The sequence below is a fragment of the Kogia breviceps genome, chromosome 3, assembly GCF_026419965.1.
Source record: "Kogia breviceps isolate mKogBre1 chromosome 3, mKogBre1 haplotype 1, whole genome shotgun sequence".
NCBI classification, from domain to species: Eukaryota; Metazoa; Chordata; class Mammalia; order Artiodactyla; family Physeteridae; genus Kogia; species Kogia breviceps.
In genome coordinates this window covers 32,902,576-32,922,664 of record NC_081312.1, presented here as the reverse complement: position 1 = coordinate 32,922,664, position 20,089 = coordinate 32,902,576, and the positions used below count along the sequence as shown (strand labels likewise).

At 39.1% G+C, this 20,089-nt stretch overlaps 1 protein-coding gene across 2 annotated transcripts in view; it reads left to right on the top strand.

Annotated features, from left to right (window-relative positions):
• The window catches only part of EXD2 (exonuclease 3'-5' domain containing 2), an 85,799-nt gene that overhangs the window by 21,646 nt on the left and 44,064 nt on the right, over positions 1–20,089 (top strand). The window contains exon 1 of one of the 2 annotated variants that reach the window (XM_059056762.2): positions 5,145–5,252. The exons of the other annotated variant lie outside the window; for it this stretch is intronic. The gene's annotated coding sequence lies outside the window, so the exon portion shown is untranslated. Of the gene's footprint in view, positions 1–5,144; positions 5,253–20,089 lie in introns of those variants that run through there. 2 annotated transcript variants of the gene reach the window in all.

The following is a 20,089-nucleotide window of genomic DNA, read 5'->3' as shown; positions in this document are numbered from 1 at the left end:
TTTAACCATTTTTAAGTGTACAGTTCTGTGGCATTAGTTATATTACATTCATATTGCTTTGCGACTGTCATCACTATCTATCTCCAGAACTTTTTCATCATCCTAAACTGAAACTCTGTACCATTAAACAATGACTCCCCATTCCTCCTTCCCCCAGCCCCTGGTCACCCCCATGAATCTGACTGTTCTAGCTACTTCATATAAGTGAAATCATACATTATTTGTCCTTTTGTGTTAGGCTTATTCACTTAGCATGATGTATTCAAGGTTCATCCATGTTGTAGCATGTATTATAATTTAATTCATTTTAAAGGCTGAATAATATTCCACTTTGGGTACATACCACCATTTTGTGCCGTCTGTTTTTATCAATCCTCAACAAGATAAAAGCTTGTGCCAAAGGGTAAACTACCTATGTCAGCAAGCACCATGTTAAGTTCCCTTCACATTTTTGTTGGAAGATTTTTCAGTGAAGGAAGCAGAATGCTTCCTTTCATTCCATAGCAAGGTCATTTGCTCATTTCAGCCCAGTATTTTGAGTAGCATTGGTGTAATAAGTATTTAGAGACACAGCTTTGGACTGGAGATTTGGGAATCATCATCTGTAAAAGAAAAAAGTCCAAACTAGGACCAAGATGCAATTTTTGCGTAACGTAATTTACAGCCTCTTTCCAGGAAGAAATTAGAATTTCTGATAACATGCTCACAACTAATGGGATTATAACTTCTGAGAAACCAGTTATGCACCCACTTACCCTTCAGTTAAGAGTATAGTGGGCTTGCCTGGTGGCGCAGTGGTTGAGAGTCCGCCTGCCAATGCACCGATGCAGGCGACACGGGTTCGTGCCCCGGTCCGGGAAGATCCCACATGCCGCGGAGCGGCTGGGTCTGTGATCCATGGACGCTGAGCTTGCGCGTCCGGAGCCTGTGCTCCGCAACGGGAGAGGCCACAACAGTGAGAGGCCCGCGTACGGCAAAAAAAAAAAAAAAAAGAGTATAGTGACTTTTACCAAATATACTTTTCTTTTTTGTATCTACTCTAAAACGATTTTCTAACCAATCTCTTCCTCTCAGATATCCCTACCAACAGTAAATCTTTGAATTTGACTTCTTAAAGGATAATAGTTTTTAAAAAATCATGATAGGTGCAGATATGAAATGAATGTGTCAAAGATTTAATTTAACTCATTAATTAATGAGGGAACTGGAAAAGATGTTACAATCAGTTCAAAGGAAAATCCAAAGACCAGACAAGTATCTTAGCCCACGGGAAATGTTGAAACCAATTTTCTTAATAGATGCAAAGCTAGCTTATTGGAGGGTGTGGGGGGCAGGGACGTCAATAGAAGCTTCAACTAACAATTTATTTGCAAATCTAAAGACAATAATTATTTGCATTACTATTAGTTTTTTTTACAAATTAGCTTATATCTCTTCAGTTTTGTAAAACATTTCAAAGTCAGTAAAAGGCATAAATCCCATAGAATCTGATAAGTGGCAAGAGTATATTTAAAACAATGCATAGTTTCCAATTTCCCCATAATCTTTTGGTCCATTTAAAAGTATTTCACACTTTATCCCATATCCTCCTACAGAGCTTCTTCCTTATTGCAAGATGATAATGAAATTTTGATACATGCTCATATCAAAATTATCTGAAAATTTTTCTTCAACACTTGGCTTCTAACATTGGTTGCTGATGTGAGAGAGTAATGCAGGAGTCTCAAAATAAGTGATTTTCACTGAATTCTCTTATTATTAGCATGGCACCCCTATCCTTAACTAGATAGGTAACCTCTACCCTCTCCAGGTAATCAATCCTAAACCTTCTGCAGGGGCCCATAGGGGAGTGACTTGGGAGCTAGGGAGGAGCTAGTGCTCTCCTTCCAAAGCAGACTTTTAATCAATTATTGTGCTTTTAGTCCCAACTTTTACCTCGTTCTTGAGGTACCTGGTGCTGCCAATTCTAGAGTCTTTTGGTGGTTCTCTGGGACAAAGCAGGCTTGCTCTTGGCCTGTCCTTTGACAGATGATGAGTCTGCTAAGTCAGTTCCCACCATCCTTCTGCTTTCCAGCTTCCAGAATGTTAGTGATTTTATGTCCTGTTCTGTGAGAGACTGACTATACAAATGGACAAATAGCCATACCACGTATGACAATAGAACACTGACCCCTAACCTCCACGTCAGGCAAGAAGCCTCTGGGGCAGTCAGCCCAGAAGTGTCAGTGAGTCAGCTTCCTTATATCTTGCCCCCACTTCCAACACAGGACCAAACAGAGAAAGCCAAAACAATCACAGAAGAAGCCTGGCTTCCATTTAGCCTATCCCCAGCTTCCCCATGACAATGAACTCCATTCAGAGAATATCTAAAGCCTTCCCTTGTTTTCACTATAAAGATTTCCCACTTCTCTGCCTGCCTTTGAGTCTTTGCCAAACACAAGTGATGGTGGCTGACTCCCTGCCACAGCAAGTTCTGAGTAAATAGCTTGTTTTTTTCTCATTTGGGTGGCCTTCATCTTTTTCTATATCTTTTTACCTTGAAGCTTTGTGTTTTCCCATTTTTTAAGAGGGATTTCAGGAGGAAGTGGACTTACATGTGGCTCAGTCCGTCACCTTTAACTGGAGTTCTCTTTCTGTGCTCTTTTCTCTGTGATCTAGAGGCCAGAGTCTACATTTTTCCCCCAGCTCCAGAAAACCCAAAATAACCTTTGTCTTTTCCTCTTGCAAACCTGGATGCAAAATTCAACACCTATTAAAATTCCTCCAAAGAATCTACTGGAACAAAAGCAGTAGAGAATAATAGAGACTTAATAGAAACCTACCTAGGAGGGAGGGAAGATGAAGTTGCATAACATGCACCACCACCCCACCACCCCCGACCCCACATAAAGAACTTAAACTCACATCCCCAAACACTTTAAACACTCTTTCTCTCCCAAAGTGTCTCCTCCGAGGTATCTTTCTCCCAGGAAGATTCAGCCTTTCAGCCTTTCAACCCCTGTTGTTAGATGAACTTGTCTCACTGGGGGATGTATGTGTCTCACCCTCACCCTAAGGAGGCTTCATGAATTTCTTCTAAATGAATTCAGGCATCTTTCCCAAGAGGTAGTCTCATTCCAGCTCCTTAAGAGAAAAAAAAAGTTCTGATTCTCTAAACCACCAAAAAAGAATACCTTTTCTCACTTGCTGACAAAGTCTTTTTGTGTTTCCAACTAGCTTGTAAGCTTCTTGAGTGCATAGCTACGTATTTTTATAATCTGTATAGTACCTAATAATATTTTAAAAGTTTATAGATGTGACCAGCAGGCAGAAAGGAGCAATAGAATTTCAATGGAAAGAAATAGGATATTCAGAAAGAGCCTATTTAGTGGTTCCTCTAAGTTTTGACCTTTATCTTCAAGACACTAAACAAATCCAGTAAAGGGTATCCACCTTTATTGTACATCTACTGGGCACTGTATTCAGCAGGTTTAAGTTGACCTGGGTGGCATGCATTCATTATTAGTATCTTTCATTTCCTGTATCACTTAGGTATTGGGTTCTATTGCTAGTAACAAAGACTTGACTGCATGGCTTAAAATTAATTTATTTTCTCATGTACAAGAAGTCCAGAGGTAAGTAGTTCAGGGTTAGTACAGACTACAGAGGGAATCAGGGGTCCAGGCTTCTTCCACCTTTCCACTCCACCTTTCTAGGTACCTGGCTTCCATCTTCAAGGTGCCACTGCAATGGCAGAGGGCTGTGGAGTGCCAGCCATCAGGTCCTAGTCTCAGCAAGAAAGAAGTAGAAGGGTAATGACAAAAAGGCAAAAAAAGGGCTTCCCTGGTGGCGCAGTGGTTGAGAATCCGCCTGCCGATGCAGGGGTCACGGGTTCGTGCCCTGGTCCGGGAAGATCCCACATGCCGCGGAGCAACTAAGCCCGTGAGCCATGGCCGCTAGGCCTGCGCGTCCGGAGCCTGTGCTCCGCAACGGGAGAGGCCACAGCAGTGAGAGGCCCGCATACCACAAAAAAAAAAAAAAAAAAAAAAAAAGGCAAAAAAAACACCCCAAACCACCAACCCCCCCCTGCCCTTTTTAGTAACTTTACCCAAATTCCAATGCAAAAACTTGTTTATACCTCATTGGCCAGAACGTAGTCACGTGGCCACCATAATTATTCACAATGGAGACAGAAAAATGTATTTTTTAGTGCATTTAATACCCTGACTTCTGTTACTAAGTAGAGAGCAGAATGGATATTGGGTAGGCCACTAGCACTTCTGCCATAGTTCCTCTTAAATTTTCTGTAGGGCTTCCCTGGTGGCGCAGTGGTTGAGAGTCCGCCTGCCAATGCAGGGGACACGGGTTCGTGCCCCAGTCCGGGAAGTTCCCACATGCCGTGGAGCGGCTGGGCCCGTGAGCCATGGCCGCTGAGCCTGTGCGTCTGGAGCCTGTGCTCCGCGGAGGTACTAATAATACTACTGTCTCATGAGGTTATGAATATTAAATGAGATAAAATATGTAAAACGTTTTGCAAAGTTCTTAGCACACTGTGATCACAGTCATCAAATGGCAGCTATTATTATCCTTTATATTGTTTATACACGTCTCATTTCTCCTATTTTACACATTCTATGACAAAGCAACAGCACACAGCACACATTAGCTGCCTCACAAATAACAGTTGCTGATAAAGACTGGGTGAATGCAAGTTTTTAAATATAAATGGAAGGTATTGTTATAAAAGATGGCATAAATTATTATAATGGTATAGTATAAAATGCGCTGCTAATGAGGAATACATTATTTAAACAAGTGTCTCCTATTTACTTTCATCATTTAACAGTTAGGAAAATCTATGCAGTGGAGAAACACTACTGGAGCTAATTAGTAAGGACAGTTAGATGTCCCAGATTGCATTTGTAAGGGTTCCAGAGGCTTCTTTCTTTAAAACCAAAACAAACAAAAATATCACCCGGAAACAAAAACAAAAACACCACTTATCTGAAAAGATGTTAAGGCTTTCCAATTTTAACAAATCTTTTGTTCAGCAGTGGAGAAACTCGGGAGGCACCAGCTGCCCCCAACTGCTTCCGTACAAGATGGCGTCGTCCATTTGTACACCCCGACTGGGGTTGTCCCTTGAGCCCGTCACAGGACCGGAAGTGGTTTCGGTCCTAGTGGATCCGGGTGGGTGCGCGCAGGTGGCCACAGAGGTTCCAGTTCTTCAACGTGAGGCGCCGCAGGTGTTCCGGTGGGGTCCAGGGCCGCAGGTAAGCGAGGGTCAGGGGTGGGCGAGGCTTTTCTCCAGACTTGTGCGAGTGGCGGAGGGGGTTTCCAGCGCGGATAGAGGAGAGGGCTCAGGAAGCTGGCGATGTCACCGTGTGCGGGGGCGACTGCTTGCGGGGACCTCGTTTTCCCCAAGCGACTTGGCCCTGCCCCTCTCCCCGCCCCGCTTGCCCGTGGCGGAGGCGGTTCAGCACCCAGGTGCGCTCCGCGGGCTCTCACCTCGGTCCGCGGCCTCCCACGCCCTTCCCTGGCCGCCTGCTCGGACCCCCTTTTGCTCTCTGTAGGTGTACATACCAAACCTTCGTGGCTTTTAAAAAAAATTTAATTTATTTTTTATACAGCAGGTTCTTATGTTATCCATTTTATACATATTAATGCATATATGTCAATCCCAATCTCGCAATTCATCCCACCACCACCTACCCCTCGCCTTCGTGGCTTCTTGACCCAATTAGCTAAAACGGAAGCACCGCTCGCAGCATCTGGCAACTCCTTGGGCGTTGCGTGTTGCACGCGTCCACAGTTACACTTTGGTCCCCTCCATTCGTTCCCCGCCCCCATTGTTATCACCTCTTTCCTCCCAGACCACACCCGCTGCTCCGGGCCTTGCTGGGAGCCACCTGTTTCCCTTTTCGCATCCCTGGAATAGATCAGAACCAGAACGTTAATGATTATTTATTACAAAATTTATATCTGCTCGTTTAAATATAAACGAAACCCAAACCTTTATAAACTTTTAATATATTAATGGATGCAAACTCACTTAGATACCCATTTCCTTGAAAACACTATACCGTATTTTTTTAGTTGCATTGCAGGGGTAGAAGGAACAGCACTGAAAGGTTTCATTAATATCAAAGTTACGAGGTACAGGAGAAAAGAGGTTCAAGAGGGGGAAGGAATTATACATTTTGGCCAAGTTGAGTTTGTTTTTTAAAATGTATTTATTCTTCTGTATTTATTTTGATTGTAGTCCATGCATACAATCATATCAAAAATTTAAACAAAATAGATCCTCTTTGACCTATCTCTTTACATCTCCATCTTTTCTTCTTTAATCTCTTGACCCCAGGTAAAAACTGTTATCAGTTTGGGGTGTTTTTTCTACTTCTTTGTCTTTACATTTATTGATATGTGTTTGTACATATAAGTATGTAGGGTTTTTTGTTGAACTTTTACGAATGTGGCATATTGTACCTCTTCAACAACTAGACTTTTTATGCTTAAAAATGGGTCTTGGAACTTTTTCTTTGTCAATATGTAGACATCTAGCTTATCACACCTGCTCTGTAAATTCCAGAGTGTGTTAAGATCCCATTGTATGTGAGATACCATAGGTTGCTTACAGTTTTTCACCATTAGGCACGGTGTCGCAGAGAACATCCTTCCACCTGCGTCTGTGTGCTTGTGTGAGCGTTTGGCAAGGATAGAAACCCTCAGGTGGAATTAGTGGGTAGGAGGGTGTGGACGTTTAATGCCAAAGTGCCCAACAGTGTATAATCATACCTATTTCCCCAGCTCTTTTAAACATTTGATGGTATCAATCTTTTTTACTTTTGCCAATCTGATGGGTGGAAAATGACTCTAATTTGGCGTTTTAATTTGTATTTCCCTAGTCATTGGTGAGATTGAGCATCTTTTCATTATTGTTGGCTATTTGTATTACCTCTTTTGAGAAATGTCTCATTTCTATTGGGTTCTTTTATATATGGTAGTGTTGTATATATTCAGGATATTAATCTTTTATCATTCATATATGTTTGAAATATTTATTCCCAACATACTGCATTTTAAAGTTGTTACTTATCTTTTAACCACATGGCATCTTTGTAGAATAAAAGTTGTGAATTTTATGTTTAAATGTATCAGTCTTTTACTATGTGTATTTTGTATTTTGTGGCTTTCATTCCTTATCCCAGTGGTTCTCAAATGGGAGCTATTTTGCTTTCTAGAAGCAACTTGGCAATGTCATGAGACATTTTTTGGTTGTCATCTAGTGGATAGAAGCCAGGCATGATGTTAAACATCCTACAATGCACAGAAAAGCTCCAACAACAAAGAATTTTTCTGGCCTAAAATGTCAGTAGTGCTGAGGTTGAAAAACCCTGTTCTACCTTGAGGCAGAGTTTTCTCTTATGAGAATGTTTTCTCCTGTAAGTTGTTATATGGTAGAGCTTTTCTCTAATTCGTGTGTGTCTGTGTGTGTGTGTGTGTGTCTGTGTGTGTGTGTGTGTGTGTGTGAGAGAGAGAGAGAGAGAGAGAGAGAGAGAGAGAGAGAGAAAATGGTGTGTGCCTTATTCTTTCCAAACAATGTCACTCTGAATATCGGTCCATTCTTGACCCACTAATCTAAAATGCCACATTTATCATGTACTAATTTCTCACCCACATAGTGTCTGTTTCTGGACTCTCTTCTGTTCTATGTCCTAATTTTCTATTTTGCTGGACCAATACCATAACATTCTATATCAAATATATATTATACTTTGATATCTAGTAGTGTAAATAGTCCTCATGATTATTTTTATTGTTATTTTATTGGATGTCATATACTTTATCAGCTCACATACTTATTATTTAATCAGTGTTTTGGGGGTAGTCTTACAATTTATTTTCCAGATTAATTTTAGAATCAGCTTGTCAAATAGTTTTTGTTTTTGTTTTTGTATTGTTCTGTTTTGGCTGCATTGGGTCTTTGTTGCTGTGTGCGGGCTTTCTCTAGTTGTGGTGAGCAGGGGCTACTCTTCATTGTGGTGCAGGGACGTCTCATTGCAGTGGCTTCTCTTGTTGTGGAGCATGGGCTCTAGGGCATGCGGGCTTCAGTAGTTGTGGCACACGGGCTCAGTTGCTCCGCGGCACATGGGATCTTCCTGGACCAGGGATCAAACCTGTGTCCCCTGAATTGGCAGGTGGATTCTTAACCACTGTGCCACCAGGGAAGTCCTCAAGTAGTTTTTTTTTAAAGTGGCTTTATTGAGATGTAATTCACATAATTTGTTGTTTAAAGTGTACAATTCAGTGATTTTTAGTATATTCACAGTTATGCAGCCATCACTACAACCTAATTTTAGAACATTTTTATCATCCCCCAAAGAATCCCATACCTATTAGCAGTCACTCCCCTTCCCATTCCCCAACACCCTAGCCCTAGGGAGCCACTAATCTTTCTGCCTTTATAGATCTAAATATTTTGTATAAATAGAATCATACAGTTTGTGGTATTTTGTGATTGACTTCTTTCACTTAGCATAATGTTTTCAAGGTTCACCCATGTTGTAGCATGTGTCAGTACTCATTCCTTTTTATTGGTGAATAAAATTGTATCCTATGGTGTATTTGTTTCCTAGGGATACGGTAGTGAAGTAACGCAAACTGGGTGGCTTAAAATAACAAATGTATTCTCTCACAGCCCTGGAGGCTATAAAGTCCAAAATCAAGGGGTCAGCAGGACTGTGCTCTCTCTGAGGGCTCTAAGGGAGGATCCTTTCTTGCCTCTTTCTAGCTTCTGGTGGTTGCCAGCAATCCTTGGCATTCTTTGGCATTCCTTGGCTGCAACTGTGTAACTACAACTTCTGCCTCTGTTTTCCTCACATGGCCTTCATCCCAGAGTGTCTATCTTCACATCGTAATTCTCTCTGTGCAAGTCTATCTCTGTGTCTCTTCTCCCCTTCATGTAGGACACCAGTTATATTGAATTAAGGGCCCACTCTACTCCAGCAGGACCTCATTTTAACTTAATTAGGTATGCAAAGGCCTTTTCCAAATAAAGTCACATTTGTAGGTAATGGGGGTTAGGACTTTAACATATCTTTTGGGGGAACACAATTCAACCCACAACATTATGGATATGCTACATTTTATTTATCCGTTCATGAGCTGATGGACATTTGGTTTGTTTCCATTTTTTGGCTATTATGAGTAATGCTGCTATGAACTATTGGGTGGACATGTGTTTTCATTCCTCTTGGATATATACTTAGGAGTGGCTAGGTCATATGGCAACTCTATGTTTAATCATTTGAGGAACTCCTAGATTATTTTCCAAAGCAGTTGTACTATTTTCTGTCAACATCAGCAATGTATGAGAGTTCCAATTTCTCCATATTATTGCCAGCACTTATTAGCTGTCTTTTTAATTAGAGCCATCCTTGTGGGTGTAAAGTAGTATCTCATTGTGGTTTTGATTTGCATTTCCCTAATAGCTAATGATGTTGAGCATCTTTTCATGTGCTTATTGGCCATTTGTATATCTTCTTTGAAGAAATGTCTATTAGATTCTTGCCTGTTTTAAATTGGTTTGTCTTTTATTATTGAGTTATGAGTTTTTTTATTTTTTAAATTTATTTTATTAAAAAAATTGTTTTTGGCTGTGTTGGGTCTTCTTTACTGCCCACAGGCTTTCTCTAGTTGCAGCGAGCAAGGGCTACTCTCTGTTGTGGTGCGCGGGCTTCTCATTGCAGTGGCTTCTCTTGTTGCGGAGCACGGGCTCTAGGCATGTGGGCTTTAGTAGTTGCAGCATGCAGCTCAGTAGTTGCAGCATGTGGGCTCAGTAATAGCGGCATGTCGACTCTAGAGCGCAGGCTCAGTAGTTGTGGTGCATGGGCTTAGTTGCCCCATGGCATATGGGATCTTTCCGGACCAGGGATTGAACTCGTGTCCCTGCGTTGGAAGACAGATTCTTAACCATTGCGCCAACAGAGAAGTCCCATAAGAGTTTTTTATATAGTCCAGATACATGCCCTTACGAGATCAATGATTAGCAAATATTTTCTCCCATCCCATGGGTTTTTTCACTTTTTTGATGGTCAATTCATTTTTTTGTTTCTTTGGTTTTTTGTTTTTATTTCCATTACTCTAGGAGGGGGATCAAAAAAGATCTTGCTGTGATTTATGTCAAAGAGTGTTCTTCCTATGTTTACCTCTAATAGTTTTATAGTGTCCCATCTTACATTTAGGTCTCTAATCGATTTTGAGTTTATTTTTGTGTATGGTGTTAGGGAGTGTTCTAATTTCATTCTTTTACATGTAGCTGTCCAGTTTTCCCAGCACCACTTATTGAAGAGACTGTCTTTTCTCCAGTGTATATCCTTGCCTCCTTTGTCATAGATTCGTTGACCATAGGTGCAAGGGTTTATCTCTGGACTTTCTATCCTGTTCCATTGATCTATATTCCTGTTTTTGTGCCAGTACCATATTGTCTTGATTACTGTAGCTTTGTAGTATAGTCTGAAGTCAGGAAGTCTGATTCCTCCAGCTCCGTTTTTTTCCCTCAAGACTGCTTTGGCTATTTGGGGTCTTTTGTTTCTCCATACAAATTTTAAGATTTTTTGTTCTAGTTCTGTAAAAAATGCCATTGGTAATTTGATAAGGATTGCATTGAATCTGTAGATTGCTTTGGGTAGTATAGTCATTTTCATCTAGTAGTTTTCTGGTGGCATCTTTAGGATTCTCTGTGTATAGTATCATGTTATCTGCCAAAAGCGACAGATTTACTTCTTCTTTTCCAATTTGTATTCCTTTTATTTCTTTTTCTTCTTTGATTGCTGTGGCTAGGACTTCCAAAACTAGGTTGAATAATAGTGGTGAGAGTGGACATTCTTGTCTTCTTCCTGATCTTAGAGGAAATGCTTTCAGTTTTTCACCATTGAGAATGATGTTTGCTGTGAGTTTGTCGTATATGGCCTTTATTATGTTGAGGTAGGTTCCCTCTCTGCCCACTTTCTGGAGAGTTTTTATAATAAATCATGTTGAATTTTGTTAAAAGCTCTTTCTGCATCTATTGAGATGATCATATGGTTTTTCTTCTTCAATTTGTTAATATGGTGTATCACATGGATTGATTTGCATATATTGAAGAATCCTTGTATCCCTGGGATAAATCCCACTTGATCATGGTGTATGATCCTTTTAATGTGTTGTTGGATTCTGTTTGCTGAGGATTTTTGCATCTATATTCATGAGTGATATTGGTCTGTGATTGTCTTTTTCTATAGTATCTTTGTCTAGTTTTGGTATCAGGGTGATGTGGCCTCATAGAATGAGTTTGGGAGTGTTCCTTCCTCTGCAATTTTTTGGAATAGTTTGAGAAGGATGGGTGTTAGCTTTTGTCTAAATGTTTGATAGAATTGATCTGTGAAGCCATCTGGTCCTGGACTTTTGTTTGTTGGAAGTTTTTAAATCACAGTTTCAATTTCATTACTTGTGATTGGTCTGTTCATCTTTTGTATTCCTTCCTGGTTCAGTCTTGGAAGGTTATACCTTTCTAAGAATTTGTCCATTTCTTCCAGGTTGTCCATTTTATTGGCATAGAGTTGCTTGTAGTAGTCTCTTAGGATGCTTTGTATTTCTGCGGTGTCTGTTGTAACTTCTCCTTTTTCATTTCTAATTTTGTTGATTTGAGTGCTCTCCCTCTTTCTTGATGAGTCTGGCTAATGATTTATCAATTTTGTTTATCTTCTCGAAGAACCAGCTTTTACTTTTATTGATCTTTGCTATTGTTATGTTGTTTCTGTTTCTTTTATTTGTGCTCTAATATTTATGATTTCTTTCCTTCTGCTAACTTTGGGTTTTATTTGTTCTTCTTTCTCTAGTTCCTTTAGGTGTAAGGTTAGATTGTTTATTTGAGATTTTTCTTGTTTCTTGAGGTAGGCTTGTCTTGCTATAAACTTCCCTCTTAGAACCGCTTTGGCTGCATCCCATAGGTTTTGGATCGTCATGTTTTCAGTATCATTTGTCTCTAGGTATATTTTGATTTCCTCTTTGATTGCTTCAGTGATCTTTTGGTTATTTAGTAACGTATTGTTTAGCCTCCATGTGTTTGTGTTTTTTACGTTTTTTCCCCCTGTAATTGATTTCTAATCTGATAGCATTGTGGTGAGAAAAGATGCTTGATATGATTTCATTTTGTTAAATTTACTGAGGCTTGATTTGTGACCCAAGATGTGATCTATCCTGGAGAATGTTCTGTGCACACTTGAGAAGAAAGTGTAATCTGCTGTTTTTGGATGGAATGTGCTATAAATATCAATGAAATCTATCTGGTCTATTGTATCATTTAAAGCTTGTGTTCCCTTATTAATTTTCTGTTTGGATGATCTGTCCAGTGGTGTAAGTGAGGTGTTAAAGTCCCCCACTATTATTGTGTTACTGTCGATTTCCTCTTTTATAGCTGTTAGCTGTTGCCTTATGTATTGAGGTGCTCCTATGTTGGTGCATATAGATTTACAATTGTTATATCTTCTTCTTGGATTGATCCCTTGATCATTATGTAGTGTCCTTCCTTTTCTCTTGTAACATTTTTTATTTTAAAGTCTATTTTATCTGATATGAGTATTGCTACTCCAGCTTTCTTTTGATTTCCATTTGCATGGAATATCTTTTCCCATCCCCTCACTTTCAGTGTGTATGTGTTTCTAGGTCTGAAGTGGATCTCTTGTAGACAACATATATATGGGTCTTATTTTTGTATCCATTCAGCCAGCCTGTGTCTTTTGCTTGGAGCATTTAATCCATTCACGTTTAAGGTAATTATCGATATGTATGTTCCTAGTACCATTTTCTTAATTGTTTTGAGTTTGTTTTTTAGGTCCTTTTCTTCTCTTGTGTTTTCCACTTCAAGAAGTTCCTTTAGCATTTGTTTTAGTGCTGATTTGGTGGTGCTGAATTTTCTTAGCTTTTGCTTGTCTGTAAAGCTTTTGATTTCTCTATCAAATCTGAATGAGATCCTTGCTGGGTAGAGTAATCTTGGTTGTATGTTCTTCCCTTTCATCACTTTAAATATATCATGCCACTCTCTTCTGGCTCGTAGAGTTTTTGCTGAGAAATCAGCTATTAACCTTATGGGAGTTCCCTTGTATGTTATTTGTCATTTTTCCCTTGCTGCTTTCAATAATTTTTCTTTGTGTTTAATTTTTGTCAGTTTGATTACTGTGTGTCTCAGCCTGTTTCTCCTTGGGTTTATCCTGTCTGGGACTCTCTGCACTTCCTGGACTTGGGTGGCTATTTCCTTTCCCAAGTTAGGGAAGTTTTTGACTATAATCTCTTCAAATATTTTCTCAGGTCCTATCTCTCTCTCTTCTCCTTCTGGGACCCCTGTAATGCGAATGTTGTTGCGTTTGATGTTGTCCCAGAGGTCCCTTAGGCTGTCTTAATTTCTTTTCATTCTCTTTTCTTTGTTCTGTGGCTGTGAATTCCACCGTTCTCTCTTCCAGGTCACTTATCTGTTCTTCTGCCTCAGTTATTCTGCTATTGATTCCTTCTAGTGTAGTTTTCATTTCAGTTATTGTATTGTTCATCTCTGTTTGTTTGTTCTTTAATTCTTCTAGGTGTTTGTTCTTTAATTCTTCTAGGTCTTTGTTAAACGTTTCTTGCATCTTTTCAATCTTTGCCTCCATTCTTTTTCTGAGGTCCTGGGTCATCTTCACTGTCATTATTCTGAATTCTTTTTCTGGAAGGTTGCCTATCTCTACTTCATTTAGTTGTTTTTCTGGCGTTTTATCTTATTCCTTCATCTGGTACATAGCCCTCTGCCTTTTCATCTTGTCTGTCTTTCTGTGATGTGGTTTTTGTTCCACAGGCTGCAGGACTGTAGTTTTTGCTTCTGCTGTCAGTTCATTTTTTAAAACGTTTTTTTAAAATTAAGTTTGCATTTAATTTACTATATTATTTTGAGTATTTCTGTAAAACAGTATCTTTTCTTTATTGAAGAAAAATAGGGTAATTATAGTGCCTTCTGTAGAGAGTTGTTGAAAAGGTTAAATGAGTAATGAGTATGCATGAGTATGCCTGTAAAGAGCCTGGCACATGATATGTGCTCTGTAAGTGACAGCTGCTATAACATATCTCTGCTCTTCAAGTCTTCTTCTATATCTTTAGTAAAGCTTTCTGTTTTTCTTCGTATTCATCTTGCACATTTCTTGTTGAGTTTACACCTAGGTTTGTTTGTGTGTACATGTGGTTGTTGTTTAAAAACATGTGGCTTGTGGGACTTCCCTCGTGGCACAGTGGTTATGACTCTGTGCTCCCAAAGCAGGGGGCCTGGATTCGATTCCTGGTCAGGGAACTAGATCCCACATGCATGCTGCAACTAAGAGTTTGCAACTAAGGAGCCCTCGAGCCACAACTAAGGACCCCGCCTGCCGCAAGTAAGACCTGGAAAAACTAAGTAACTAAATAAATAAATAAAATAAAAATCGTGTGGCTTGTAGTTTTAAAACAGCTTATATTACTGTGGGATTTTCTTCATATTGTTATAATGGGTATGGAAAGCTATTGATTTTATATTCATCAAACTTTCAAAATTTTAAGTTGTAAAAGTTGTGACTTGTTTACTAATCCAGGTGATTCCAATGCCGCCATTCTGTTAGGAGCTGTTCTTTTCCATTCTGCCTTCTTCTGCCCTGATTTGGATCTTTCCTCTTGGCTGTGCTATTGTGAGTCTTCTAAGGGGTCTCCCTGCCTCCAGCCTCGCCCTCTTGCAGTCCAGCACCCACACTGCCACCATGGTGTTCTTTGAAATAGCCTGAACTTGTCACTTCCCTTATAAGTCTGTTATTGGCTCTCCATTACCTATAAGGTTTTATCTTTCAGGATAATAGAAGGCTCCTCACAACAACTTGACCTGTATCTACTCCTTCTAGCATCATCCCTCTCTGTTTCCTTACTTGCCCATTGTGCTCTAGCACAGTGCTATCCAGTAGAATATAATGTGAGCCCCATAAATAATTTAAAGCTTTCTAGTAGCCACATTAAAAGTATAAAAAGAAACAGGTGAACTTAATTTTAACAGGTTTTATTTAACGTAGTATATCCAGAATATTATTTCAATATAAGATGTAAAAAATCGGGAATTCCCTGGCAGTCCAGTGGTTAGGACTCTGCGCTTCCAGTGCAGGGGGCACAGGTTTGATCCCTGGTCAGGGAATTAAGATCCTGCAAGCCACATGGCATGGCAAAAAAAAAAAAAAAAAAAAAGATATAAAAACTCAATATGGAATTAATAGAGATAGAAAGTATAATAGAGGCTACCAAGAGTTGGGGGAGGGAGGAATGGAAAGTTATTGTTTAATGGGTACAGAGTTTGTTTGGAATGATGAAGTAGTTCTAGAAATGGATAGTGGTGATGGTTGTACAACCTTGTGAATGCAGATATGCCACTGAATGTTACACTTAAAAGTGATTAAAATGGTAAATTTTGTGTTATGTATGTTTTACTACAGTATTAAAAAGGTCACCTTAAAATATCAATATAGAAATTATCAGTAAGATTTTTTTTACTTCTTTTAAAGAGTAATTCTTCAAAATTCGGTATTTGACACTTACAGTATGTGTTAAATTTGCTTGTACTCTTTCACCAGTACCACAATGCTTCATGCGTTTTGTATCCTTGCACGTGCTATTCCCTCTGCCTTGTGCACCTGGAGAATGTTTGCTCATTTTTTAACACCAGTACCAGTCTCAGTGCTCATCCGTCTCAGTGAGTGTTTCTATGTAGGGAACTTTTACAGAATGCAAGGACTTTTCAACAAAAACTGCCTCTTAAGGTGATGAACTCTGTTCCTGGACATATTCAGGTAGAGATAAGGTCATGATCTATCAGGATTACCGTGGAAAGAAATCTTGAATTGTGTGGGAGCTGAATTTGGCTTCTAAATTTTAACTCTATGATTCTTTGTTTTCCTTTAATAGTTCTGTAGTTTATAGAACCTCAGTAGTAGTCATAGCTAACATTTATTGAACCCTAATGTGCTAGCCAATATACTGAGTATTTTGATCATCTTACTTAAGACTCACAATAATCCTACATGGTAGGTACTATCCTTCCCATTTTATTGAGAAGGAAACTGAGGCTTAGAGAAATTCAGTAATTTGCCCAAGTTTATATAGCTAGCAATTGGCAGAGGCTGAATTTGAACTCAGGATATTTGACTCTAAGGCTCATGTTGTTATCCTCTACTTTATGCTACTCTCTAAACATTTTAACATATTTGTTTAATTCATTAAAATGAGATTTATTTCAGGAATATAATCATATGTCTTAAATGTTAAGTGGGATATTTACTTTGCCTATCTCTAAAAAGCACCACTAAAAAGACTTATATTTTTCTAATTATGACTATATACATAATGTATAGAATTTGAAAAATCTATTTATAACCCTACTACCCTTAGGTGTAACCATTGTTATTGGTTTGATGTTGTTGTTTTATACAATTTTTTAAAAAAGAATGGCAGATCCTTTCAGTCACTGAAGATAGTGAAGCACTGAAAGCTTTGGATCCCCAAGCAAGTCCTTAGCAAGGTGTCTTAGTCCATTTGGGCTGCTGTAATAGAATACCACAGACTGGGTGGTTTATAGACAGCAGTTCTCACAGTTCTGGAGGCTAGAAGTCTGAGATCAGATTGCCAGCATGGTTGAGTCCTGATGAAAGTTCTCTTCTGGGCTGCAGACTGCTATCAACATCTTATTGTATTCTTTTATGGCAGAGGTCAGAGAGAAGCAAGGTCTCTCATGACTTTTTAAGGGCACTAATCCCATTCACAAGGGTGCCACCCTTTTGTCCTCATCTGATCCTAATTACCTTCCAAAGGCCCCACTTTCTAATACCAAAACTTGGGGGTTGAGATTTCGACATGAATTTCAGAGGGACACAAACATTCAGTCTATAACACAAGATTAGATTTTTCTCACTCCTAACCCTTCTTTATAGTAGGAAGGCTCAATAAGGGGAAAAAAAATTTTGTTTCACATGAATACATGGATTTTTGTAATTTTGATAATTGAATTAGAAATATTTATCATAGGACTTCCCTGGTGGTGCAGTGGTTAAGAATCCGCCTGCCAGTGCAGGGGATACAGGTTTGAGCCCTGGTCCGGGAAGATCTCACATGCTACAGAGCACCTAAGCCCATGCACCACAACTACTGAGCCTGTGCTGTAGAGCCTGCGAGCCACAACTATTGAGCCTGCAAGCCACAACTACTGAAGCCCACGTGCCTAGAGCCTGTGCTTTGCAACAAGAGAAGCTACTGCAATGAGAAACCTGTGCACCACAACGAAGAGTAGCCCCCACTCGCCGCAACTAGAGAAAGCCCGCACGCAGCAACGAAGACCCAGTGCAGCCAAAAATAAATAAATAAATTCATTCATTTATTTATTTATTTATTTAAAAAATATTTATCATAAAATGTTAACATATAATACCTTGAATTGAGTTATATTCATTCAGTAAATATTTATTGTTATCAGTTCTGTGCTACTTGCTGGAGATATTTATATATAAATGAAGAAACCAGTGAAGGTCCCTATACATGCTGGAGATATTTATATATAAATGAAGAAGCCAGTTAAGGTCCCTATTTTCATGAGGTTTACATTCTAGTGGGAAAGATAGACAATGAATGAGCCAGCAGTCATTAATTCTTCAGTTGAGCCAACAGGATAAAAATCAGAAAAATCCCTGAATTTTGACAATTGCATACACTTGTATAACCCAAGCCTCCATCAAGACATGAAACTTTACCACAGTTCCAGAAAGTTCCTTCATGCCTGAAATGCTCTTTCTTAGAATTTGTTATATCTGGCTTTTTTTTGTCATTCGGTGCTCAGCTTAAATGTCTCTTCCCTGTACCCACCTCTCCCAGAGGCAACTATTGTTCATATTTTTTCTACCATGATTAGTTTTAGCTGTTCTGGAACTTTATATAAATAGAATTATACAGTATCTCTTTAATATCTGGCTTCTTTCACTCGGTCTAATGTTATTTGAGATTCATCCAGATTGCATGTATCAGTAATAAGTTCCTTTTTATTGCTGGTTAGCATTCCATGTAGATATACCACTAGGGCTGTTTCCAGTTTGGGGCTGTTATGAGTACAGCTGTAATGAATATTCTTATACAAGTCTCTTTTTTTCTTTTTTTTTCTTTTTTTTTTTTTGCGGTACACGGGCCTCTCACTGTTGTGGCCTCTCCCGTTGCGGAGCACAGGCTTCGGACGCGCAGGCTCAGTGGCCGTGGCTCACGGGCCCAGCCGCTCCGCGGCATGTGGGATCTTCCCGGACTGGGGTATGAACCCGTGTCCCCTGCATCAGCAGGTGGACTCCCAACCACTGCACCACCAAGGAAACCCCTTATACAAGTCTTTTTATGGATATATTTAATTTCTCCAACTTGGGACTCAGAGAACTGTACCAAATCTGACCTCCTTCATCTTCCAGATCTTCATTATGTGGATATTGAGTTTCTCAATCCATCCTCTGTGCCTCTGTTCTTATGTTTTCTAACTCTTTATCTCTGTGATGCGTTCTGGGTGACTTCCTCAGATTTATCCTCAGTTCAGTAACTTTTTCTCTCTCTCTGTATGTCTGATCTGCTGTTTAGCCTGTCTGTTGAGTTTTTTAAAATTTTTAACATATTTTTCATATCTAGAAATTCTACTTTTTGTTGCCTACTGTTCATGTTTGGGATTTTATTTTCCTGAATTTCCCTGGTTGTTACTTTGAAGTCTCTTTCAGATCTCAGTTATAGATATTTTTTTGCTGGCTCTGTGAGTTATTATTATTGATTTTAGGGTTTGGGGTTTTGTTTTATTTTCATTCGTTTGTGAGCACTCTTCTAGGGAGTGATCTTCCGTGGGAGTCCTGCATGGTAAAACAGTTTTATGATTAGCTCTGCCTGGTTCCAGCAGAACTGACCAGTTCTAAGCATTTTAGTTTTAGTTTCTTGGCTGAGGGTTTCCTTTTTCAAGGGTAATGTGAATTTGGGTCCTTTATCTGTCCAGAGTGCAGGTTTGAGGGGCTGTCCTTTCATGGGGGACTCTGTTCATATTCTTTTTTTTAATTGAATGAAAGATTCTTTATATTCTATAATACTTTACAGTTTTCAAAAGTTTCACACACATGATTTCATATAATCCCAAAATAACCCCCTTTTTTCCTTCTATCCCTATATTGCCCCTCCCCCTTCCCTCTCCACACTGGTAACCACTAGTTTGTTCTCTGTGAGTCTGCTTCTTTCTGTTATATTCATTAGTTTGTTGTATTTTTTAGATTACACATGTTGGTGATATTATACAGTATTTGTCTTTCTCTGTCTGACTTATTTCACTTTGTGTAATGCCCTCTAAGTTCATCCATGTTGCTGCAATGGTAAATTTTCATTTTTTTTATGGCTGAGTAGTAGTCCTTTGTATATACTGTATCTTCTTTTTAAAAAAAATTATTGAAGTATAGTTGATTTACAATGTTGTGTTAGTTTCAGGTGTACAGCAAAGTGATTCAAATATATACATCCTTTTTCAGATTCTTTTCCCTTATAGGTTATTACAAAATATTGAGTATATTTGGAGTACTGGGCTATACAGTAGGTCCTTGTTGGTTATCTGTTTTATATATAGTAATGTGTATATGTTAATCCCAAACTCCTATTTTATCCCTCTCCAACCTTCCCCTTTGGTAATCATAAGTTTGTTTTCTATGTCTGAGGGTCCGTTTTTGTTTTGTAAATAAGTTCATTTGTGTCATTTTTTTAGATTTCACATTTAAGGAGTATCCTTTGATATTTGTCTTTGACTTACTTCACTTAGTATGAATCTCTAAGTCCATCCATGTTGCTGCAAATGGCATTATTTCATTCTTTTTTAATGGCTAAGTAATACTACATTATGTATATATACCACATCTTCTTTATCCATTCATCTGTTGATGGACATTTAGGTTGCTTCCATGTCTTGGCTATTGTAAATAGTGCTGCAATGAACATTGGGGTGCATGTATCTTTTCAAATTAGTGTTTTAGCTTTTGGGGGGGTATATTCCAAGGAG